This window comes from Monodon monoceros, unplaced genomic scaffold (genome assembly GCF_005190385.1).
Source record: "Monodon monoceros isolate NGI ecotype Baffin Bay Population unplaced genomic scaffold, NGI_Narwhal_1 Super_Scaffold_4, whole genome shotgun sequence".
NCBI lineage: Eukaryota > Metazoa > Chordata > Mammalia > Artiodactyla > Monodontidae > Monodon > Monodon monoceros.
In genome coordinates, this window is record NW_021703781.1 from 46,624,048 (window position 1) to 46,651,125 (window position 27,078).

The following is a 27,078-nucleotide window of genomic DNA, read 5'->3' on the forward strand; positions in this document are numbered from 1 at the left end:
GACAGGATACCACATACAAGCTAAAATGTCCAGATAAAGCACATGATGGAAAAGACTTGGGAATTTGGAGTGGAACACCTTGGGTTGTGGAACTGTTCCTGGCTTTTACCAATTTGTTCAAAAAAGTCACCATTCTGAGCCTCAGTTTTCTCATTTGCAAAATGTAAATAATAATATGTATGTGATAAGGTTGTGGTGAAGACTAATGAGATAATATATGCCTCACTGCCTCCCACCCCACCCAACAGGGACTAGCACGCTGGTCTTGGTGTGCATTTCCTTCCAGCCCATTGATGAGCTTTGCCTCTGTAGGGAAGTGGGGACAAAGTCTGAAGCTGCACTTAACCTTGTGCCTACACTAAGTCAACACTGGGCAGTCTCTGCCACTCACGCTGACTGACACATGCTCCTCAGGATTCCCATCAAGTTAACTCAGAGTTCTAAGACTTCAGACACAAACTAGAAATCCTGTACAAGCAATATCACGCAATGGTGAGAGGAAAGAGAAAAGCAATGTGAGATTTATGTAATAAATGTGTGAGGGCAGAGAGGTGAGGCAGGCACCATCTTAAAGGAATAAAGTCTGAAGGATATGGTTTTTATATCTCACTAATATCCTTCATTGATTGTCCAGACATCAGCCTTATTTTTTTAAATAAATAAGAATGAGGAAAGCATAATTTGTCCATGCAAAGTGCCCCCAAATGCTCTATTTCCATTGAAAGAGTGGTGTACAGGGATGAAGAAACACAGGTACCTCTAGATCTTGGAATATCATATACTAAGAGTGCCAACAATTATTCAAAAAGTATAGCAGAATTTTATGAAACTTTTCACACCTCTATTTCTCATTTGATCTTCTCAACAACCCTCTGAGATAGACAAGGAAGGTACCATTGTTGTCCCCATTGTATAAATGAGAAAACTGTGACACTTATCCACTATGTCATGCTGTATAATAACCCCCAAATTTCAGTGGGTTACAAAGACAAGCGTCTACTTCTCACTCATGTACAGGGTAGTTGTGAATTACCTTGGCTGTGTTTCATATCTCCTTTATTCTAGGACCAAGGCTGAAGTAGCAGCTCTCTCATTTGCATGGCAGAGGTTAAAGGGAAATGTTGGAACCACATGTAGTTCTTAGAGCTTTGGCTGACACTTAGCATACAGCACTCTACTCACATTTCTTTGGCTAAAGCAAGTCACATGTTCAAGTCTATTTTTAGAAGTAGAGGGACTATAATCCTTTTATAGGGAACAGAGGGAAAAACAGGACAACAACATGGACAGAGAGAAAGTATTAGAGGTGAAATTAAAACTGAGATTTTTCTGATCCTTAAGTGCAGTACTATTAGACCTAGCATACTCCAGTGGTGAATGGACATAGTCAACACTGAAAACTAATCTACTGTATGAGTTAATGAAAGAAAGAAAAACAGGATGAATGAGCGTTATCCATGTGGTTTCCCCTTCTTTGTGTGAGAATTCTAGGGGATAATTATTGAGACTTTTGATTGCCAGATATCTTAGATGTCTCTACACAACTCATAACCATGTAGGATTGAGCCCAGGAGACTAGGAAAAACACCAGAAATATACCAACGCAGTCTAAAAGAAATGCCATAACAGGAGACTTTCTCTACAAGATAAACACTGCTACACTTCAAGAGCAGTCTTTGAATAAAAGCTAAAGATTAACAATTCTTACCAGTAGGACATTGAGAAGATGGACATGAGGTCCATCATGGTTAAAGGTTCTGATTCTTTCACAAATACACTCATAGGAATGAGTGAAAGACTTGATTTATAAAGTAGAGTGTCAAGAAGGTGGACCTGTGCAGGTTGGAATGCACAGCTTATTTCAATTCAGCTTTTCCCCCACTTAGACTGCCAACTTCCTTCTTAGTCATTCAACAAGTATTTACTGTGAGCCAATTATATACCAGAAATGATTTAAGGTACAAGAGGTATAAATTTTAAAAGGAATAAACATTTCCTCTTCACATGAACCTCTTTTCTAGTGTAATAAACAATGATTTCTCTGACTGCATATATAAGAAAATAAAATATATGGAAAGTCAGATCGTCATAAATTCTACAGAAAAAAAAAAGGGAGTAAGAAATCTCAGGTGAAGAGATTGGTAGGGCGAATTGTAATTTAATAGAATGGTCATGGAAGGATTTGAGAAGATGACCCTTGAACAAAGGCCAGAATGCATTGAGGAAGCAAACCATGTAGATCTGGGTAAGAGTGTTCCAAGCAGAGGAAACAGAGTATTCAGCAGGTCTAAGAAAAAATGAGCAGCCAGTGTGGCTGGACCTGAGTCAATCAAAAGAGGATAAAAGGAAGAAATTAGTTCAGAAGGGTAACTACTGTAACCCACGCTTTGTAACTAATGCAAAAGATGGCGTTTGGTAAAAGTTTGTTGACTGAGATAAGGCATCAATAAGCGTTAGTTAGATTTGAACAGTGGAGATAAGGTAGATGAAGAAATTCTGCATAACTTGGAATGTCTGTGGAGTTTTACAGTGTCTGAATCCTACCCTGTGATGCCAGACGCTGTTCAGCTCTGCACGGCAGAAGGATATGAGCATGAATCATCACTGACTCATGGACCCAGCTCATTTCACCTCCGGTGCTCGCCTTACGTCACAATGACCTTTCCTGACCCCTTGTAATGGCAGCACAGTGGGGACCACAGTTCCTGGATAGTGCACCGTGAATAGGGTGGTAAGCCAGTACTGTTTCTTGTCCCTGGGAGTGAAAGGGAAAGTGAAGCCAAAGAACAATGATTTAATGTCACATTTTTCTTCCCTAAATCGAGAAATGTATCAGAAAATCACCATAAAACTTCCTATTTTTAACAGGTAGTCTTTGCAAAGTGATCTGGGTCTTTTTCAGAGAGTCAAGGACTTTTTAAAGACATTAAAGAATTTATTACTTTTACTCATGTAGAATAAAATACAGGAATATAGGGATCACGGAATCCTGAAGTATTTCCTTTAGAAACATCCTGGTTGGAAAAGGAGTTTCTATTTTTAAGAGGGAGATGAGACTAGGTTATCTTAAATCCTTTTTAACACAAAGTTTGTATAATATTAATCCACTAAATTGGAAAAATTCAAATACTGTTTTGATTGAGGTAGAAATTTAGCCAAATGCTTTTTTTTTTTTTATCTTAGATTCCATATATATGTGTTAGCATACGGTATTTGTTTTTCTCTTTCTGACCTACTTCCCTCTGTATGACAGTCTCTAGGTCCATCCACCTCACTACAAATAACTCAATTTCATTTCTTTTTATGGCTGAGTAATAATCCATTGTATATATGTGCCACATCTTCTTTATCCATTCATCTGTCGATGGACACTTAGGTTGCTTTCATGTCCTGGCTATTGTAAATAGAGCTGCAATGAACATTGTGGTACATGACTCTTTTTGAATTATGGTTTTCTCAGGGTATATGCCCAGTAGTGGGATTGCTGGGTCATATGGTAATTCTATTTTTAGTTTCTTAAGGAACCTCCATACTGTTCTCCATAGTGGCTGAATCAATTTACATTCCCACCAACAGTGCAAGAGGGTTCCCTTTTCTCCACATCCTCTCCAGCATTTATTGTTTGTAGATTTTTTGATGATGGCCATGCTGACTGGTGTGAGGTGATACCTCATTGTAGTTTTGATTTGCATTTCTCTAATGATTAGTGATATTGAGCATCCTTTCATGGGTTCGTTGGCAATCTGTATATCTTCTTTGGAGAAATGTCAGCTTAGGTCTTCTGCCCATTTTTGGATTGGGTTGTTTGTTTTTTGGATATTAAGCTGCATGAGCTGCTTGTATATTTTGGAGATTAATCCTTTGTCAGTTGAAAAGCAATCACATTTTAATGCCACTGTAGACTTAGGTACCTGAGATTTAGCAATACCCTCAAATAGATGTCAGCACATAAAACAGAAAAAAAAGTTTATTGCACACAAGAAATTCTAAGTACATAAAAAAGTACGAATTCTTACCCCTAGATGTTTGTTTTTTGCTTTACGCGGGCCTCTCACTATTGTGGCCTCTCCCGTTGCGGAGCACAGGCTCCGGACGCGCAGGCTCAGTGGCCATGGTTCATGGGCCCAGCTGCTCCGCAGCATGTGGGATTTTTTTTTTCTGTAGTGTCTTTTTCTGGTTTTGGTATTGGGGTAATGGTGGTCTCATAGAATGAATTTGGGAGTGCTCCATCCTTTTCAATTTTTTGCATAATTTGAGAGGGGTAGATATTAGCTCTTCTATGCATGTTTGTTAGAATTCCCCAGTAAAGCCATCTGGTCCTAGACTTTTGTTTTGCTGCCATCTGAGCAGCATCTCTGTGTTCACCTGGGCAGGTGTCCTTAGCACCAATTGTTCTCTCTCCCTGTCTTCCTTGGCCAGGCAGCTGGGCCAACTGTGTCCCCCTTGCTTTAAAATAAAGGTCTTGGAGAAGTGTCATAACTTTGCCCCTTTGGTCCATTAAATTACAAACAAAACTCACATCTACTGAATTTACAGAGGCTACTGCTAGGTTCTTACCCCTTCACACTTCCGCACTCTTTTTTGCCTCCTTCTTTCAGCTTTATTTGACATCACTCTCCTGCTTTCTCATTCTCTGACTCTAATTTGAGTGATAAGCTTTCGCTTTGACTTACACACCAATCTGTTTCTGGGCTCTGGGTCTTCCTGCCTGCTTGTCCCTTTGATTGGAATTTTTTTCTCTTTCCTGTTTACTTGATCAATTTTTTTACCTTTTATATGTCAACTTAGATGTCAGGAAACTTAGTGTGATCTCTCAGGTTTCTCATTTTATGTATTCAGTGTATATTGTGCTTCTGTAAGACATATTTATTAAAATTAAATTACTTCTATATTTATTTGTCAACTGTTTGCCTCCTGCACCAGCCCATAAGTTGCTGTTTTGTTCAAGGATACAACTCCAGCACTTACCACCATGCCTGACAGATAGTAAATTCTCAGTAATACTTGAATGGATGAATGAATGAATGAACATGTGATTTGCATGTCCCTTTCCCATTACTTCTCATGGTAAATATAACTTCTTCTTTGACTAGTTCCTCTACCAAAGCTAATCATCCTCTACTGTAATACAACATGCCAGACAGAAGGTTCATTCTTCCCTCCATTCCAGAATTTTATATTTACACTTTTCAGTCCAAATTCAAATAAGCATATTTGCTGAACTCTCAGAGATTCAAAATATCTCTTTAATCAATTCCCAATATGTAGCTGTTGATTCTTTCAGCCTTAGTTTGCTCAGCAGAGTCGTATGGTTTCTGTCCATAAGAGTCTCCCCTGTACTCTATGGCTAAAGAGCTCCTCTCAATGTCTGTGAAGCAGATCAAGGTCAATCTCCTCTTGACAACGTTCGCTAAATAGCCTCTTCCCCTCACTGTGGTCCACACTTTTTTTCCTTTTCTTTCTTATACTCCTTGTCTTTGTGGCTCTTGCTGAAGATCAAAGAGCGATATACAGGTCTCTTTCAAATCTGTTTCTGTGGCCTTTGTCTTGTCTCTTTCTAGCAGGTATTTTGGGATTAAAGCCCGGCATGCTTCCACTCCCTTTCTGCCTGCATGCTCCGCAACCTGGGGAGGTTTCTTGCTTGTCAGCACTTTCTCCAATCATAGTTTAACTCTTCATTTTAAACCTCACTATGGAGGAAATACTGGGACCCTCGTGATAACCCCAAAAGTCAGCAAGCATCAGATAAGATTTTGGGAAAACTGTAGATTTAGGGACAGAGAATCTATAGAGAATCTCCACTTAAGGTTGCAAATTTCTTCTCCTAGTATGTGAAGCAAGGATATGTTTTGGTGGAGAATTTGATTCTCCAAAAATGCTTCATGTGAACTGCCCATAAGAAAGCTAATTGGAGTGATAAAGGTCAAATTTCCCAGGGGACTCTCAGTATTTATGTCCACAGAGAAGGAAGATTTGGGGCCCAGAACCAGAGTCCTCCAGTCATCTCATCCTGGCCTAGTGGGACCTTCAGTGGGAACCAGAAGCCCTGGGGGCCAGTCACTCCATTCAACTGCTGGCACAGAGTTACAGGCAGAGGAAGAGAAGTTGAAGAATGTGGACTAAGGTGACAATAAATAAAGATGTCTTGCAAAAATAAGAGAGCAGCTGTGCAGGGCCAACGACTGGGAAGGTAGGGAAAGGGAAAAAGGGAAGTATTGCTGTGGATTATAAATTGTAATTTTAAGATTTTAACCAATACTGAATTCCTTCTTTAATTACTTTTGGCTTTTAGACTGTGTTTTTTTTTTTTGGACTGCAGTGCTGTGCAGAGACTGGGCCACAGGGTTGTGTTTTTTTTGGTTTGGCTTTTGTTTATTGGTTTTTGTGGGTGTTTTTCCTTAGTGTTGTTCTTTTAGGATTTCATTTCTTGCCTGTGGTTTTGTACTTAGTTACAATTCTCAGCTATGCTTCTGATGAACAAAATCAACACAGATCTTATGCCAAGGGTATATTTTCGCCATGACTGCCTGACCACTGGATACAGGGTGTAGGGAGTAGGGCTAAATTAGATGTGAGTCATTATGGATCTTGGAATATAAGTACAAAGTCAGTGGGGAGAATGTACAATTGAGGACAGGATGCTGCAGGCAGACAGACTCACACAGCATTACATGAAACTGTAAACTTGAAAGGAGTGTTGTTTTTAATCTGAACTCCATGGATCCTCAATATCATAAGCTATCAGAGTCCTTTTAGGACAGCAAGAGGAGTCAGGGGAAATCAGTCAAGATGGCAGAGTAGGAGGTCATGAAACTCACCTCCCTCCATGAACACATCAAAAATACATCTACATGTAGAACAATTTTCACTGGAAACTGGCAGAAAGACTCCTGTACAGCCAAGGCTGTTAGAAAGATCTACATGTAATCAGGTAGGAAGGGAAGAAAAGTGAACAGGTTGGGACTTGTGCCCCTGGAGGGGACTCAGAGGAGAAGGGAGAATACACAGGTAGAGACCTACCCCTGGGGAGTGGGTGGTGAAAACCACAGATTGGGCACCCCAGGCCTGGGGTCCCACACAGAGGAGATGAGCTCCCTTGGCTGGTTGGAGGACCTCTGGGACTAACAGGAGGGCTGTGGGAAGCCTAGACTTTGCTCGTGAGGAGTTTGTACCCACTGGCTTGCCCCCAAAAGCAGAGTGGAGAGGGCAGTTAGAAGAATGCTCTAGTGCTGCCAGTTTTCCTGCAACTGCCTCTATGTGAGCCCCTGCCCGAGCCACAAGCCAACATTCGAGCCCCACTTTCTCCACATCACACCATGGCACAGGATCTAGGGCTGTCACAACCAAAGAGAAAACTTGGCTATGGGATGCAGCGACAACCTAGTCCCAGGACGGAGCCTGGCTTGGGGAGGGGCAGCAGCCATTATTACATGTACTCAAGCAGTGCATCAGAAGCAGCCCAGAACTCTGACAGTGTTCTGCTCACACCCAGATATACACTGAGGGTCCACGTGGGCCTTGCCTGCCCTGCGACTCCACAACAGTTATATGCCGAAAAGTGGACAACATGGAAGAAACGAACAAATTTCTAGAAACTTACGGCATGCCAAGACTGAATCAAGAAGAAACAGACAATTTGAACAGACTGATCACTAGTAGTGAAATTGAATTTCTAATAAAAAAACCTCCCAGTAAACAAAAGTCTAGGATCAGATGGCTTTACTGGGGAATTCTAACAAACATGCATAGAAGAGCTAATATCTATCCTTCTCAAATTATGCAAAAACTTGAAAAGGATGGAGCACTCCCAAATTCATTCTATGAGACCACCATTACCCCAATACCAAAACCAGAAAAAGGCACTACAGAAAAAAAATTATAGGCCAATATCTTTGATGAATATAAATGCAAAACTCCTCAGAAAATATTAGCAAACTAAATCCAACATATAAAAAGGATCATATACCATGATCAAATAAGATTATTCCAGGGTTACAAGGATGGTTCAAATTTTGAAATCAATCAATGTGATACACTACATTAACAAAGGGATAAAAACTCACCTGATCATCGCAATAGACGCAGAAAAAGCATCTGCAGAATTCAACATCCATAAAAACTCTCATCAAAGTGGGTACAGAGAAAACATCTCTCAACATAATAAAGGCCAGTTATGACAAACCCACAGCTAACATCACACCCAACGGTGAAAAGCTGAAAGCTTTTCCTCTAAATTCAAGAAGAAGATAAGGATGCCCACTCTCATTCCTTCTATTCAACATAGTATTAGAAGTCCTAGCCACAAGAACCAGTAAGGAAAAGAAATAAAAGGCATCCGAATTGGAAGGGAAGAAATAAAACTGTCACTATTTGCAGATGACATGATACTTTATATAGAAAACCCTAAAGTCTCCACCAAAAAACTATTAGAACTAATAAGTGAATTCAGGAAAGTTGCAGAATACAAGATTAATATACATAAATCGGTTGCTATACGCTAATAATGAATGATCAGAAAGAGAAAGTTAAAAAATCCCATTTAAAAGTCACATCAAAAAGAATAAAATACTTAGGAATAAACTTAACCAAGAAGGGGAAAGACATATATTCTGAAAACTATTAAACACTGATGAAGGAAATTGAAGATGATTCAAAGAAATGGAAAGGTAGCCAGTGTTCATGGATTGGAAGACTTAATATTGTTAAAATGTTTATATTACCCAAAGCAATCTACAGATTTCATGCAATCCTTATCAAAATACCCATGACATTTTTCATAGAACTAGAACAAGTAATCCTAAAATTTATATGGAACCACAAAAGACCCCAAATAGCTACAGCAATCTTGAGAAAAAAGAACAAAGCTGGAGATATCACCCTTCTTGACTTCAGACTATACTACAAAGCCAAATCAAAACAGCATGGTACTGGCACAAAAACAGACATATATAATCAATGGAACAAAATAGAGAGCCTAGAAATAAATCCATGCACCTATGTTCAATTAATCTATGACAAAGGAGACGAGAATATACAATGGAGAAAAGAGAGTCTCTTCAATAAGTGGTGCTGGGAAAGCTGGACAGCTACATGTAAAAGAATGAAATTAGAACATTCTTCATGCATGTACAAAAATAAACTCAAAATGGGTTAAAGACCTAAAGGTAAGACTGGAAAGCATAAATTCCTAGAAAAGAAAATAGGCAGAAGGCTCTTTGTCATAAATTGCAGCAATATTTTCTGGATCTGCCTCCTACAGCAAAATAAATAAAAGCAAAAATAAACAATGAGACCTAATTAAACCTAAAAGCTTTTGCACAGAAAAGGAAGCCATCGACAAAACAAAAAGACAACCTGAATGGGAGAAAATATTTGCAAAAGATATGACTAATAATGGGTTAATATGCAAAATATATAAACAGCTCATATAACTCAATATCAAATAAGCAAACAATCAATCAATAAATGGGCAGAAGATCCAAATAGACATTTTTCCAAAGAAGACATACAGATGGCTAAGAGGTACATGAAAAAATGCTCGACACCACTAATTATTAGGAAAATGCAAATCAGAACAACAATGAAATATCACCTCACACATGTCAGAATGACTATCATCAAAAAGTCTACAAATAACGCATGTTGGCAAGGATGTGGAGAAAAGGGAAACTTGTGGACTGTTGGTGGGAATGTAAATCGGTGCAGCCACTATGGAAAACAGTATGGAGGTTCCTCAAAAAAAGAAAGAAAACTAAAAATAGAACTACCGTATGATCCAGCAATTCCACTCCTGGGTATATATCTGAAAAAATAACCAAAAATACTAATTCAAAAAGATACATGCACTCCGATGTCCACAGCAGTATTATTTACAATTGCCAAGATATGGAAGTAACCCAAGTGTCCATCAACAGATGACTGGATAAAGAAAATGAGGTATAGTGTGTGTGTGTGTGTGTGTGTGTGTGTGTGTGTGTGTGTGTATACACACACAGTTAAATATATATATGTATATATATATATACACAGTTAAATATTATGTTTATAATAAAATAAAAATATATATTACTTTATATATATTATACAAAATGGAATATTACTCAGCTATAAAAGAATGAAATTCTGCCATTTGCAGCAACATGGATGGACCTACAGAATATCATGCTTATTGAAATAAGTCTGACAAAGATAAACATTATATGATACCACTTACATATGGAATCTAAAAAATAAAATAAATGAATGTATATAGCAAAACAGAAACAGACTCACAGATATAGGAAACAAAGTAGTGGTTATCATTTTGGAGAGGAGAGAGGGGAGGAGCAAGATAGGTATAAGGGATTAAGAGGTACAAACTACTATGCATAAAATAGCTAAGCAACAAAGATATCTTGTCCAGCACAGAGAATTATAGGCATTACTTTGTAATAACTTTTAATGGAGTATAATCTGAAAAAATACTGAATCACTATGCTGTACACCTGAAACTAACATAATATTGTATTCAATAAATCAATTATATTTCAATAAAAAAAGAGGAGGTCAACGTCAGACCCACTTGGAACAGCAGTACATTATTGCTGCCCCAGTGGAGAGGGATTCCCCAAGGACTGGGCTGTTTCTGTGGAACTTTAGTGAAACAGGGTTTTAATCCATGGGTATAAATGGTCTTCCTCCAGAAACAATAAATTCTCATGAAGAACCAAGCCAGAGGACAGAGAAAAGACCTTTGAGTCATGGTTTAAATGTCATTAATGTGGTGCTGGGATTTAAATCCTTAGGGGCTGATAAATGCTCTTGCCGAATGAGAGCCCACACACCCTCAAGGTTGCTCCCAGTTGTGCAGCTGCAGAGACAGTTGTCCCCAGGGAGAACTGTGGTACTTTGTAAGACAAGTGTGGGGTAGGTAGAGAGCAGCTGGGACTTACAAGACTAACTTGTGACCAGGTATCAGTGGACAGGGCAGAATTGCTACAGGCTAAAGGTTCAGAGCAGAACTCCAACAGTGAATTTCCCACCAGGGCTATAAAATGATGCTCAGAGTATTAAAACCAAACCAAAACAACAGAAAAATATGTTGGAGCAAATGGTGGAACCAATTAGGGTCCAGATTCACTAAGCAATTTTGTAATTCACGGTAACCCAAAGGGGTTCCCGGAATTCTCTCTGTAAGTGAAGCTAATCAAAGCCCAGGAATGGAAGAAGGATTTCACGTCGGTACTTTCACGATGAGGCAGAATAGTTGAGCTTTGCTCAGTGAGGACCAAGTGGACTCAGGCAGCCTGGATGCTGAAGGAAATCAGGTCTCCTGAAGTCAGATCTTCCCTACTCAAGCCAGGTCTTGGTAAGTGCAGTAAGAAGCTCCTTCATCCCAATTTGGGGACAGACCCCTGGAAGGTTGGAAGCTGAATTCTGAAACTTGATTCCAGTGAGGTTGTGTTGCTATAATCATTCCCTCGTATTTCCTCTTCCATAGCACGGTGGAACACTCTAAATAACCATGGTCACGCTGTCTACAGTTTTAACAGTTTCAGAGAGCTCTGCCTTCAGTTAGAACAGCAATGAACAACTAGCAGCCTTCTGTTCACAAGAGACAGAGAAATTAGGAAACATCATATTCCTCACCTTTCCAGGGTCACAGACCTTGGAGAGGAGAAAACTGAAACCTTCAACTGTCATTTTACCTGCAGGAAACTCTCCAATCCTTAAATACAAAGATTGCAGGATGGGACCTAATGGAACATCAGAACACTGCTTCTCATGGGTTTCTGTATGCTTACTCCAAGGAGGGGTGGCAGACAATCAGGGAAGATAGAGTGACTGTGTCCTCTTGGCATTTTCCAAAGATAAATCCCAGCCCTCCAATGGCAGCAGAAATTATGAAGGCCCAGCAGTTATTAAAACACAGAATGGGAAAATGTTTGTGGAAGTTGGGGAGAGAAAAACATGGGCAAAGATAAACTGGATAATCACTGTCTCATTTATGGACAAATGAGAATCCATAGGTATCAAGTTAGAATAAAGATAAAGAGGGATTTGATAACGTTTCCTCATGTTATGAATTGGATCCATTCATGTTCTTTGAAAATCAGAGTGAAGACATTTAAAATTACTTGTTCTGATTTATGCCTTGAATGCAACTCTGGTCAGCACTTGTCACCCACAGAGTCTAAAGTCTATTATTCTTTATTCATTTTCTTAGTTCGGGCTTCTATAATAGAATACCAGAGACTGGGTGGCTTATAAACAGTACAATTTCTCACAGTTCTGGAGGCTGGGAAGTCCAAGATCAAGATGCTGACAGATTCAGTGTCTTGTGAAAACCCCTTCCTATAGCCAGCCGTCTTCTTCCTGAGTCCTCACATGTTGGAAGGGCACTAGAGAGCTCTAGGGGGTCTCTTTTCTAAGGGCACTAACCCCATTCATGAGGGCTCTGCTCTCAGGGCCTAAGCACTTCCCAAAGGCCCGCCTCCTAATAGCATCACATTGGGGATTAGGATTTTAGCATATGAATTTTGAGGGGACCCAAACATTCAGGCTATGTCATTCATAGAAAATATTGATAGGTATTATACACTTTTTATCAGGCAGGAAATAAAAAGGTAGTTAATACCCCATCAAATGGTTACCCTGAGATTAAGATTCTGCCAATGTTTACGAGGAGAAAGGAAAATTCAACTTTTGTCTCCCAGTCTTTCTTAGAGGTAATGTTACTTTGCGTGCATGCATGTATGTGTGTGTACCCGCTTGATTAGACGGAATTACTGTGTATTAAGTATATGTGATAATGAACTTTTAAAATTCAATGATGGACTTTTAAGTATGATTATCTTTTCTTTCCTAAACAGGTTATAAATTCCTAGTGGAATGGAACCATATAGGACTCTTCGTAAACTGTCTTTCTCCTTTACCCAAACTTGCCTTGCTGTTCTCTTTCCTATTTCATTTTCTTTTTTTATTTTTTAAGATTTTTTTTTTGATGTGGACCATTTTTAAAGGCTTTATTGGATTTGTTACAATATTGCTTCTGTCTTATGTTTTTGGATTTTCTTTCTTTTTTTTTTTTTTTGGCCACAAGGCCTGTGGGATCTTAGCTCCCCAACCAGGGATTGAACCCACACCCCCTGCATTGTAAGGCAAAGTCTTAACCACTGGACCACCAGGGAAATCCCCCTATTTCATTTTCAATATCATATATTTTTTCTTTACTCTTTCCTGATCTCAGCCCTTCTCTTGCCCTTTCTTCACCTTTAATTTTTCAGTCTCACATGTCAATTGAACCCTAAAGGATAGCAAACTAATTTTTTAAAGGAATAGAAGGAAGCAAGGAGACTGAATCTGTTGGTTTCAATCAGGGAAGTCAACCCTACAAGTTATGGAATAAAAGACTGATTATAGGAATTATCATTTACATGGCTCTGGGAGGAGCTGGGGACTTAAAGTCCCAGAAAGGGAGCTGGAGGACCAGAGGCAAGTCACCAGCCAGCCCTGCTGAAGCACTGGTAGAGGTGGGCAAGCTAGAGCCAGCAGGGAAATCCGTTAAGCCAGGCATGTCTAGCTGCCAGGCACTGGTGGAGGGATCTCCCGAGCATTGACGCCTCTGCCTCTGGTGATGAGCCTGGGTTCACAGTTGATCACCGTGTTGCCGGTGAGGAAGAAGAGCAGGAATCAAATCAGGGAAGAGCAAGTACAAGCTGGAGTCCGTCAGTATCTTGCCTATGTCTCTCACTGCATGTTGAGTGAGGACAAGCTTGAATCTGGCAATACCTCTGCATGTGTGTCTCACTCCACCTAACCAGGATGACCTTCAGAGAGTAAAAGCTGCTGCTTTACTTCTCCCATCCAGATATCACACAAATGTCTCTTGGGCCAACTCTAAACTAGAATTGTGCAGGAAGGGGAAGGTAGTTTCAGCTTATGTAAGTTAACATATACAAAGTCCCCAGAGAACATAAGCGTGCTTGTATCATAGATGTGAGGGTAGGACAAGGGAATTTGTAAATGTCAGCATCACACAACTGGCTTTCTCTGTTGAGTTCAGAGGCTCTTACAGCAATAAAGATTTTATGGGATTATCTGTTATAGTCATTTTAGTTTCTGTAAATTAGCCGGCCATAATAATGTATTAGGCATAAATGGATAAATGATATATTAGGAATAGTGGATAAAGGAGACAGAGTTGTTGCCTTAGCGTTAATCCCTCAGGAAAGGCAGACATAAACAGCCATTGTTGACACAGGGCAGTAGATGCTCAAGTAAAGGTGGACCAAGCATACTGGGAGTACAGAGGAGGTGCCCCAATATGGCCTGGGTAGGAAGATCACGCTGTCTTCATAGACCAGACGAAGCCTGAAATGAGTCTTAAAGGATGAGAATACTATGGGCAAAATCATGGAATCAACAGTTTGGTGTTGCTGGAAATCAAAGGGTACACATGGGAATGGCAGGAGATGAGTATAGCAAGGTAAGCAAGATCATCCTGAGAGCATGTGGGACCTCAGGCAAATATATTTTGCAGCATCCTTGTTTATATAAGTAATTTGAGGAAAGTCACATTACAAAATTTGGGGACCCACGTGAGGTATAGTGATTTATTGGTGAAGATTCAGACTAATGGGTAGAAAGGAGGTTTATACATGTTTTCTTATTGTGTCTCAGTGCATGTGAAGATTTTTTTGTAGTAGGTAGGCTCTTCCTGATCACATCAAGTAATGATCTCTTCAAGTGCTGTATTGTCAAATGCACCATTCCTGCCGAATTTCTTATCTCCCACCGTAAGAAAAATACAGTGACAGTATTATAACTCTATAATGCCACAGCTCCTCAGAACCTGCTTGTATGGAAACGCCATAGCCTTTCTTGACTCTGAAGTTCCCTAATACCACCTGTTTAATGCTGGTTATATCATTATTCATGATTCTGTATCATCCCTCATGCCACCTGTGGATACTACCGGCTTCCAGTGATTCTCTTAAAAGTTGTTATTATGTTTCCTTGATGATAATCATAAATGCAACCCTTATGCAGGAAAATGTGAAGGATAATTTAATGGCCATAACAGATTTATCATTCAGAACGTTATGGTAGAACAACATTTCTCTTTCCGTATCTTCTCTTGAACTCTTTGGGCCACAATCACAGCATTCCTAGAATGTGATTTTCTTATGTGAATCTGTCCCCACACACTACCACAAACAGGAAATATAGGCTAGGGGCCATACAGGGTAAGAACAGTATTCTCATTCATATAAGTAAGGCCTGTCCCTCATCCAGCGCATGACAGATTGAGGAGAACATGTCACCACGTGGGTGTGGATAAGAGAGGCCATCAGTCAGAAAGGGCTGTTGGTGCTGCCATCATAAAAGCCCTCAGATGCTATACAAGCATCCACCTACAGAGAACTGAAAAGAACATTTGGCATGGAGCCGATGAAGGGGGTGGCAAGCCAGCACTAGCTGGCTTACACAGAGTAAGTGACACCTGCCACCGCTCCTGCCACCCTGTGGTGCTGTAGGCTAGAGACGGCACAGTCAGAACACAAATGGGTGAGGACCACAAATGTAGCACAAGCCCAAAGGCCAGCACTGGAATTGTCCGTAGCCCACAGCTCTGAACTCATCCTGTGTTTATTGTGAGGGCAGTCACCCAAAACCAACACGTCAGCATCCTTCTGGTGGTCCATCGTCATGTAATCATTCCAGAGGAGTACCGTGCTGCTCAGCAGGAGAGATCCTGTGACAAGGGCCAGCCACAGGCCCCAGGGAAACCCCACAGCCCGGGCCTCTGAGTTTCATGTAAGCGTCTGGTCAACTTCACAGGTTGTAGAGCACCTTGAAGGGTACATATGAAGTCAAGGGCCCCCATGGGTCCCAGTCTGACCTCAAAGTGCCTCATGCAGGTGGTATTTCCACCCATCTGGTCCCAGGATTTCCAAGAAGGAGACTGAGAAAATTTCAAGGACGTTGCCCCAAACATAGTAGGCTTCTTGAAGCCCAAGCCTAGATCAGGGCCGAAATTTGCCGGAGTCTAAGGGCAGTACTGAAAGGAAGCTAGGGCCAGCTCATGCAGGACCTTGTAATACCATGCTCGGGAACTTAAATTTTATCTGTAAGAACTTCCAACATGTCTTACTTTTCTGTGCAATGAATGTTATTAGATAAATTGAAAAAAAAATACGATGAAATAAATGGGAAACACTGGACTTTTGACAGCCTTTAATGTAGTAGTATGAGAAGAGATAGACTACCCACCCTTTTGTAACTTTATCTTAAAAAATAACCTATGAAATCCTTCATCTGTTATGAAGTATATTAATGACTATTCCACAGATTACGCTTCAGAAAAAGCTACAACAGACATAAGAGCCACTGCAGGGATTTCATGCAGAATAGATTTCCATTTTAGGAAAATCACTTGTAGGAAAGTCAGTAGTTAGAGGAGAGAGAAGGGGAAGATCAAGAGTAGAGGTTAGGCAGTTTTTGCAAGATTTATTCAAGTGATGATGAGGTCTGAACTAAGCCAATATTAGCAGTATAGGGCAGCCACAAACATGTGTTTCTTAGATAAATTAAACTGCATACGCCTGGCCAAAAATAACTAAACGAGGGAAAGAGTCATTTAATTATTTCAGGATCGTGAGCCTGCCACTGCACTCAATGATAGCAAACTCCAGACTGTGTGTGAGACTGTTTCCTTGGAGCTTTCATTATCAAGTACATTTTATTCATGACCAACTAGCTCCTCTGAGTGCGATTCTCATATTTAAGAATATGTATTTTCCATAAAACACTGGCTTTAAACAAAAGTCAACCACTTCATCTGGGACTCAATCTGTTCCATTGCTGCAGGGAAAATGGGCCGTGTTGGACTTACTGAGAGACCGTATGTCAGGCTCTGATGTAACCACTTCCTAAGGTATCCTCAAGGGTAATTTGGACCATATGTGATCGTTCTCCTTTGAAGATGACTTCTGTAGCCAATCCCAGTGTAGGTTGCAACTGTGTTCACGGGGGCTCACAAAGAGCACATATCAACCTCTAAGTCGAAGTCTTGTGATTCTACAGCCCCAACCACACATAAGTGAGAGTTTGAAAAATCTCTAGATAAAAATAGAAACACCATATGTATTAGAAGCTGAAAGGGCTAGAATTTGATGGCTTTTGGGGAAAACTCTAAACTGCTTAATTTTTGGATAAAGAAACTGAAGTTCAGAGAGAGAAACTGACCAATCCTAATCCAATATGGCAGAACTGAGAGGTAAACCCAAATACTCTTACAGTTTTAGAAATTTTAATCTCTGGTGACTACAAATCTCTTTTAGAATATGCCATATAAATGCTTTTATGAAAGCGTAAACAAATAGTATGTTATTTTCTCTTAGTTTCAAAGGGCATTCAAACTTTAGCTGTGTGGAATCACATGGTACAAAGGTATATCACCTTCATATGTGTTCCCTACGTCTCTAAATACCTCATTTCTGTCTGGTGCATAATAGAATAGTTCAATACAAACATAAAACATCTGCAAACCGGTTGCTGTGCTATCCTCTGTGGCTCTGAGGCTCCCCCTCCATCGTGTCTGACCTCCCCACTGGCGAGGGGACTCCCCAGGGTGGGAGAACATTTCCTCTTTCACAGCTCCCTCTCAGGGGCACCTTGAGACGCTTTTTAAGGACTTTGTTTTTCTAGAAATTTATCAGCAATATTCATTCTACCTCTAAATGCAAATAAGTGTGGTCCTGCTCCATAAACATGAACACCCCTCACTTCACCACACCAACCACACCAGGAACCAAATCCTCAGTGCTGCAGTGCCTTTTTAGCCAATGTTCTATCTGGATATTTAACTGTAGCCAAAGGTATTTGGTCTTTGGCTGGCTGGCTACAATCCTGAGCTTTTTAAAATACTGGATGATGAAATTACAGAACAGCTCTCAATATTCTACGACAGGAGCTCATGATTAAGCCTGAGAAGAAATAGAGCAAAGCATAGGCTATGGGCTGGAGAGGAGAACAGCCAGGTCCTTCACTGATGGTGGCTTGGCCAGCCAGGTTGACAAGTAGGTTTCCACGCCCCTTCTGAAGACAGGTGTCCATAATAACAGGCAGGCATTCTGAAAACTAAGGGACAGCAGAGCAGCAGTTGCCATGATTAGCTGGGGAAGACACAGCGTCATGGAGAGAGTGCTGTGACGCTGGACATGACGGACGGAGGGGAGGACCAACTAGACTACGGCAGAGGAGCCAAAGGGCCAGGGAGCCAAGCAATGTTGTTCAGAAGCTGCTGATAACACAGTGGCAGCACTATTCATGCCAAGCATGTCATCTGCAGCAACCTCATGGTGCAAAAAGGTGATCTGTAAAGGAAAGGGATCCCAAAGCCACTATGCGGCAGAAAAATTAAAAGAGCAAAGCTAAGCAACCGATCTTGCTCTTTCCTAGAAGTTTCAGAGCGCAGTGAAAACATACTGGGGGAAAAACAAAAGTTAGAGAAAAACAAAGCATAATCCCATCTGCGTTTCTTAAAAATATATGTATGTGTTTATGTTTTGCATGTATATGTATGAGAGAGTGAATGTGTGAACATACCCATATAGATAGATATGTCTGTATGAGTCTGGAGAAATGTCTGAAAGCATACCAAATTGGCCAAATTGTTTACTATACTTATCTCTAGTTGTCAAATAAGATAGGTGGAGGAAACCACTCTCTCTTCTTAATTACACGTACTAAGGTTTAAAATTGATGGCAGATCCTCAGCCCCTTCTCTCTGAATATTTTTCAGAACACTTCAGCTGCAGAGAGTGTATGTGACACTTAACTGAGTACGAGGAACATAACCCAATTACACATTGTGGCTTGAACACCTATATAATCTGGCTCTACATACTGTGTTGCCCCCTGAAAAAAGTGGCCCTGGGAGGACCTTCAAGATGGTGGAGGAGAAAGACGTGGAAATCACCTTCTTCCATACGAATACATCAAAAATACATCTACATGTGGAACAACTCCTACAGAACACCTCCTGAACAGTGGCAGAAGACCTCAGACTTCCCAAAAGGCAAGGAACTCCCCAAGTACCTGGCCGTGTGGCTGACAGGGTCTTGGTGCTCTGGCCAGGTGTCAGGCCTGAGCCTCTGAGGTATGAGAGCCGAGTACAGGACATTAGACCACCAGAGACCTCCTGGCCCCACGTAATATCAATCAGTGAGAGCTCTCCCAGAGATCTCTGCCTCAACACTAAGATCCAGCTCCACTCAATGACCAGCAAGCTACAGTGCTGGACACATTATGTCAAACAACTAGCAAGACAGGAACACAACCCCACCTATTAGCAGAGAGGCTGCCTAAAATCATAGTAAGTTTAGACACCCTAAAACACACCACCAGATGTGGTCCCCCCACCAGAAAGAAAAGATCCAGCCCCACCCACCAGAACACAGGCACCAGTCCCCTCCACCAGGAAGCCTACACACCCACTGAACTAACCTTACCCACTGGGGGCAGACACCAAAGACAACGAGAACTATGAACCTGCAGCTTGCAAAAAGGAGACCCCAAACACAGTAAGTGAAGCAAAATGAGAAGACAGAGAAATACGCAGCAGATGAAGGAGCAAGATGAACACCCACCACACCAAACAAATGAAGAGGAAATAGGCAGTCTACCTGAAAAAGAATTCAGAGTAATGACAGTCAAGATGATCCAACATCTTGGAAATAGAATGGAGAAAATACAAAAAACTTTTAACAAGGACCTAGAAGAACTAAAGGCAAACAAACAATGATGAACAACACAATAAATGAAATTAAAACTTCTCTAGAAGTAATCAATAGAAAAATAACTGAGGCAGAAGAATGGATAAGTGACCTGGAAGATAAAATAGTGGAAATAACTACCAAGAGCAGAATAAAGAAAAAAAGAATGAAAAGAACTGAGGACAGTCTCAAAGACCTCTGGGACAACATTAAATGCACTAACATTCAAATTATAGGGGTCCCAGAAGAAGAAGAGAAAAAGAAAGGGACTGAGAAAATATATGAAGAGATTATAAGTTGAAAACTTCCCTAATATGGGAAAAGAAATAGTGAAGTCCGGGAAGCACAGAGAGTCCCATAAAGGATAAATCCAAGGAGAAACGTGCCAAAACACATATTAATCAAACTATCAAAACTTAAATATAAAGAAAAAATATTAAAAGCAGCAAGGGAAAAGCAACAAATATCATACAAGGGAATTCCCATAAGGTTAACAGCTGATCTTTCAGCAGAAACTCTGCAAGCCACAAGGGAGTGGCAGGACATATATAAAGTGATAAAAGGGAAAAACCTACAACCAAGATTACTGTGTCCAGCAAGGATTTCATTCAGATTTGATGGAGAAATTAAAACCTTTACAAACAAGCAAAAGATAAGAGAATTCAGCACCACCAAACCAGCTATATAATAAATGATAAAGGAACTTCTCTAGGCAGGAAACACAAGAGTAAGAAAAGACCTACAACAACAAACCCAAAACAATTAAGAAAATGGTAATAGGAATATACATATCGATAATTACCTTAGATGTAAATGGATTAAATGCTCAAACCTAAAGACACAGACTGGCTGAATGGATACGAAAATAAGAGCCATATATATGCTGTCTACAAGAGACACACTTCACATACAGACTGAAAGTTAGGGGATGGAAAAAGATATTCCATGAAAATGGAAATCAAAAGGAAGCTGGAGTAGCAATTCTCATATCAGACAAAATAGACTTTAAAATAAAGACTATTACAAGAGACAAAGAAGGACACTACATAATGATCAAGGGATCAAACCAAGAAGAAGTTATAACAATTGTAAATATTTATGCACCCAACATAGGAGCACCTCAATACATCAGGCAAATGCTAACAGCCATTAAAGGGGAAATTGCCAGTAGCACAATCATAGTAGGGGATTTTAACATCCCACTTTCACCAGTGGACAGATCAACCAAATTGAAAATAAATAAGGAAACACAAGCCTTTAAATGATACATTAAACAAGATAGACTTAATTGATATCTATAGGACATTCCATACAAAAACAACAGAATACACATTTTTCTCAAGTGTTCATGGAACATTCTCCAGGACAGATCATACCTTGGGTCACAAATCAAGGTTAGGTAAATTTAAGAAAATTGAAATCGTATCAAGTATCTCCTCCAACCACAACACTGAGACTAGATATCAATTACAGGAAAATAAACTCTAAAAAATAAAAACACATGGAGGCTAAACAGTACACTCCTAAATAACCAAGTGATCACTGAAGAAATCAAAGAGGAAATTAAAAAAAAACTAGCAACAAATGACAATGAAAACACGACAGCCCAAAACATATGGGATGCAGCAAAAGGAGTTCTAAGAGGGAAGTTTAGAGCAATACAATCCTACCTCAAGAAAAAAGAAAAATCTCAAATAAACAAACTAACCGTACACCTAAAGCAATTAGAGAAAAAAGAACAAAAATACCCCAAAGATAGCAGAAGGAAAGATATCATAACTATCAGGTCAGAAATAAATGAAAAAGAAATGAAGGAAATGATAGCAAAGGTTAATAAAACTAAAAGCTGGTTCTTTGAGAAGATAAACAAAATTGATAAACCATTAGCCAGACTCATCAAGAAAAAAAGGGAGAAGACTCAAATCAACAGAATTAGAAATGAAAAACGAGAAGTAACAACTGACACTGCAGAAACACAAAAGATCATGAGAGATTACAAGCAACTATATGCCAATAAAATGGACAACCTGGAAGAAATGGACAAATTCTTAGAAATGCACAACCTGCCAAGACTGAATCAGGAAGAAAGAGAAAATATGAACAGACCAATCACAAGCACTGAAATTGAAACTGTGATTAAAAATCTTCCAACAACCAAAAGCCCAGGACCAGATGACTTCACAGGCTAACTATCAAACATTTAGAGAAGAGCTAACACCTATCCTTCTCAAACTCTTCCAAAATATAGCAGAGGGAGGAACACTCCCAAACTCATTCTACGAGGCCACCATCACCCCGATACCAAAACCGGACAAAGATGTTACAAAAAATGTAAACTACAGGCCAATATCACTGATGAACATAGATGCAAAAATCCTCAAGAAAATACTAGCAAACAGAATCCAACAGCACATTAAAAGGATTATACACCATGATCAAGTGGAATTTATCGCAGGAATGCAAGGATTCTTCAAAATATGCAAATCAATCAATGTGATATACTATATTAACAAATTGAAGGATAAAACCCCATGATAATCTCAAAAGATGCAGAGAAAGCTTTCGACAAAATTCAACACCCATTTATGATAAAATCCCTCCAGAAAGCAGGCATAGAGGGAACTTACCTCAACATAATAAAGGCCATATATGACAAACCCACAGCCAACATCCTTCTCAATGGTGAAAAACTGAAACCATTTCCTTTAAGATCAGGAACAAGACAAGGTTGCCCACTCTCACCACTATTATTAAACACAGTTTTGCAAGTTTTAGCCACAGCAATTTAAGAAGAAAAAGAAATAAAAGGAATCCAAATCAGAAAAGAAGAAGTAAAGCTGTCACTGTTTGCAGATGACATGATCCTATACATAGAGAATCCTAAAGATGCCACCAGAAAACTACTAGAGCTAATCAATGAATTTGGTAAAGTAGCAGGATACAAAATTAATGCACAGAAATTTTGCATTCCTACACACTAATGATGAAAACTCTGAAAGAGAAATTAAGGAAACACTCCCATTTACCACTGCAACAAAAAGAATAAAATACCTAGGAATAAACGTACCTAGGGAGACAAAAGACCTGTATGCAGAAAACTATAAGACACTGATGAAAGAAATTAAAGATGATACAAACAGATGGCGAGATATACCATGTTCTTGGATTGGAAGAATCAACATTGTGAAAATGACTATACTACCCAAAGCAATCTACAGATTCAATGCAATCCTTATCAAGCTACCAATGGCATTCTTCACAGAACTAGAACAAAAAATTTCACAATTTGTATGGAAACACAGAAGACACCAAATAGCCAAAGCAATCTTGAGAAAGAAAAACGCAGCTGGAGGAATCAGGCTACCTGATCTCTGACTCTACTACAAAGCTACAGTAATTAAGATAGTATGGTACTGGCATAAAAACAGAAATATAGATCAATGGAACAGGACAGAAAGCCCAGAGATAAACCCACACACATATGGTCACCTTATCTTTGATAAAGGAGGCAGGAATGTACAGTGGAGAAAGAACAGCCTCTTCAATGAGTTGTGCTGGGAAAACTGGACAGCTACATGTAAAAGAATGAAAGTACAACACTCCCTAGGGCTTCCCTGGTGGCACAGTGGTTAAGAATCTGCCTGCCAATGGGGGGGACACATGTTCGAGCCCTGGTCTGGGAAGATCCCACATGCCATGGAGAAACTGAGCCCATGTGCCACCACTACTGAGCCTGTGCTCTGCAGCCCGTGAGCCACAACTACTGAGCCCATGTGCCACAAGTACTGAGGCCCAAGCACCTACAGCCCATGCTCCGCAACAAGAGAAGCCACCTCAATGAGAAGCCCGTGCAACACGACGAAGAGTAGCCCTTGCGCAACACGACGAAGAGTAGCCCTTGCTCACCACAACTAGAGAAGAGTCTGCATGCAGCAACAAAGACCCAATGCAGCCAAAAATAAAATAAAGAACACTTCCTAACACCATACACAAAAATAAACTCAAAATGGATTAAAAACCTAAATATAAGGCCAGAGGCTATAAAACTCTTAGAGGAAAACATAAGCAGAACACTGACTTAAATCACAGCAACATCCTTTTTGACCCACCTTCTAGAGAAATGGAAACAAAAATAAACAAATGAGACCTAATGAAACTGAAAAGCTTTTGCACAGCAAAGGAAACTATAAACAAGACAAAAAGACAACACTCAGAATGGGAGAAAATATTTGCCAGGGAAGCAACTGACAAAGGATTAATCTCCAAAATATACAGGCAGCTCACGAAGCAGCTCAATATCCAAAAAAGCAAACAACCCAATCTAAAAATGGGCAGAAGATCTAAACAGACATTTCTCCAAAGAAGACATACAGATGGCCAACAAACACATGACAGGATGTTCAACATCACTAATCACTAGAGAAATGAAAATCAAAACCACAATGAGGTATCACCTCACACCAGTCAGAATGGCCATCATCAAAAAATCTACAAACAATAAATGCTGGAGAGAGTGTGGAGAAAAGGGAACCCTCTTGCACTGTTGGTGGGAACGTAAATTGATACAGCCACTATGGAGAACAGTATGAAGGTTCCTTACAAAACTAAAAATAGAACTACCATATGACCCAGCAATCCCAATACTGGGCATATACCCTGAGAAACCATAATTCAAAAAAAGACATGGACCACAGTGTTCATTGCAGCTCTATTTACAATAGCCAGGACATGGAAGCAACCTAAGTGTCCGTCGACAGATGAATGGATAAAGAAGATGTGGCACATATATACAATGGAATATTACTCAGCTATAAAAAGAAATGAAATTGAGTTATCTGTAGTGAGGTGGATGGACCTAGAGTCTGTCATACAGAGTGAAGTAAGTCAGAAAGAGAAAAACAAATACGACATGCTAACACACATATATGGAATCTTAAACAAAAATGGTTCTGATGAACCTAGGGGCAGGACAGGAGTAAAGACGCAGACATATAGAATGGATTTGAGGACACAGGGAAGAGGAAGGGTAAGCTGGGACAAAGTGAGAGAGTGGCATGGACATATATACACTACCAAATGTAAAATAGCTAGCTAGTGGGAAGCAGCTGCATAGCACAGGGAGACCACCTCAGTGCTTTTTGACCACATAGAAGGCTGGGATAGGGGAGGGAGATGCAAGAGGGAAGAGATATGGGGATACATGTATATGTACAGCTGATTCACTTTGTTATACAGCAGAAACTAACACAACAATGTAAAGCAATTATAGTCCAATAAAGATGTTAAAAAAAAATTGATGGCAGTAGTAGCAGATTTCACTTTCTTTTAGTGTCTGTCCATATTTCTTAAAAAACATCTATACTTATAAAATAAAATTCTGTGTTTTGAAGCCCCATTTAGTTGTGGGAATTTGAAGAAAAAAATGTCTTCACATTTATCTTTATTTTCCAACTCTGTTAAATGGGCATGCCCTTCTGACCAGAGATGAGAAGCTCAAATGAGCTGATGCTTCCAGGAATGTTCTGTAGCTGGAGAAACAATATAAGCATGAGATTAGTCTTTTTTAAAATTTCTGTTGAAAAACCAAGAATATATGTAAAATACCCATGTAGAAGCATTGACATTCCAGAAGGTAGAAAAAAGCTTTGTTTTTGCACACCTCTCATCAATCCAGGTTTCTGAAAATCCTATAACAATGACTGTCCATGTAGATTTGGACCCGTCAAAGAATACTTCTGGAATGTTTTCACTGTAGGCCGCCCATCCTCTCCCTCCCTACTCTGAACTGGGGAGAGGTTATTAGCATGGTTATCTGAGAGGTGGCCAAAGTAGCTTTATTTATCTTCTGATTTGCTTTCTCTGTTTTTCACTTCAGCTTACAGCCAAGAGAAACAAGAGAAATGAGAATAATATCCTAATTTAAAAGATAAAACTGGGCTTTTACTTTCTCACTTATAAGCTTTCTCCCCATGTAACACTAATTTCACAATGGGAAAAACTATCTTCTAAGAGTCACATATCAGTCATTAAAATAAATATTAAGGCTTTATAAATGAGGCTTTATAGAGTTTTATTCCCAATACTCTAATTTTTGCTAACTAGAATCCTTCAACCCCAGCCCCTAGGAATAACCCACAAAGAGCATTAAATTTCAAATCTAGTGTGCATGGGAATAATTTCGAGTGCTTGCTTAAAATGTAGATTCTTGAGACTCACTCATAATTATTCTGATTTAGTTTAGGTCTGGGGTGCATCCCAGGAATCTGCATTTTAACTTGTACCCCACATGATTCTAATGCAGGTAATCTAAAGATTTAGGTTCCACAGCAGTGGCCTAGGAAATCCAGAATAGGATACAAATCCCAATCCTTATTTTCAAAAGATAACAGCCTTAGATATATCTAACACTCACTCATTCAACAAATGTACATTGAGTGCCCATATGTTTTAAGCACAAGGTAATAAGGATATTGACACAAAGCATCTTTTATCCTCAAGGAGTTTATGAAATAACTTTTAGGAGCTGAGCCAAGTTTTTGCTGCTCTCTCCCCATGCACTACGTGCCCAATTGGTATTTTGTTATTTCCATTACTTTCAGTATCATCTGGGAGCATAAAGCAAAAGGTCCTTCAAACATTTTCATGTTTTCAAAGGGGAAAAGGGGGGGAGGGATAAATTGGGAGATTGGGATTGACATATACCCTCTACAATAGATGAAATAGATAACTAATAAGAACCTACTGCAGAGCACAGGGAACTCAATACTCTGTAATGACCTATATGGGAATAGAATCTAAAAAAGAGTGGATATTTGTATGTAACTGATTCACTCTGCTGTACAGCAGAAAGTAACACAACGTTGTAAATCAACTATACTCCACTAAAAATTAATTTAAAAAACATTTTCACGTTTTGAGCATAAATATTGTCTAGATGACAGTGGAGGAACCACAAAGTCTGCAGATACCTTATGATGAAAGCTGGTTTTATTTGGCGAGAAATAGGAGGTTGGTAAGGGATGTATATACAACAGCAGAGAACTTTCTCTCTTTGGCAGGGTCCCTCAATATGAAAGTCTTAATGGAAGGCTTAACCATTTGGATTGTCACATCTAGCACTTTGAAACTGAAGAAGCGGTGCAAAACTAGAGGGCCTGTCATGATAATATTTGTTACAGAGACTATAGAGAATTTCCAGTGTCAGTGTTGACGATTAAGGCACAGCAGCAGCAAATGAACAGTATTGGCAGTGCCCGTGGCAACATCATAACCAGACTGTTTCTGGGTGTAAGGTTACCTCCTTCAGCTCCAGCCCACT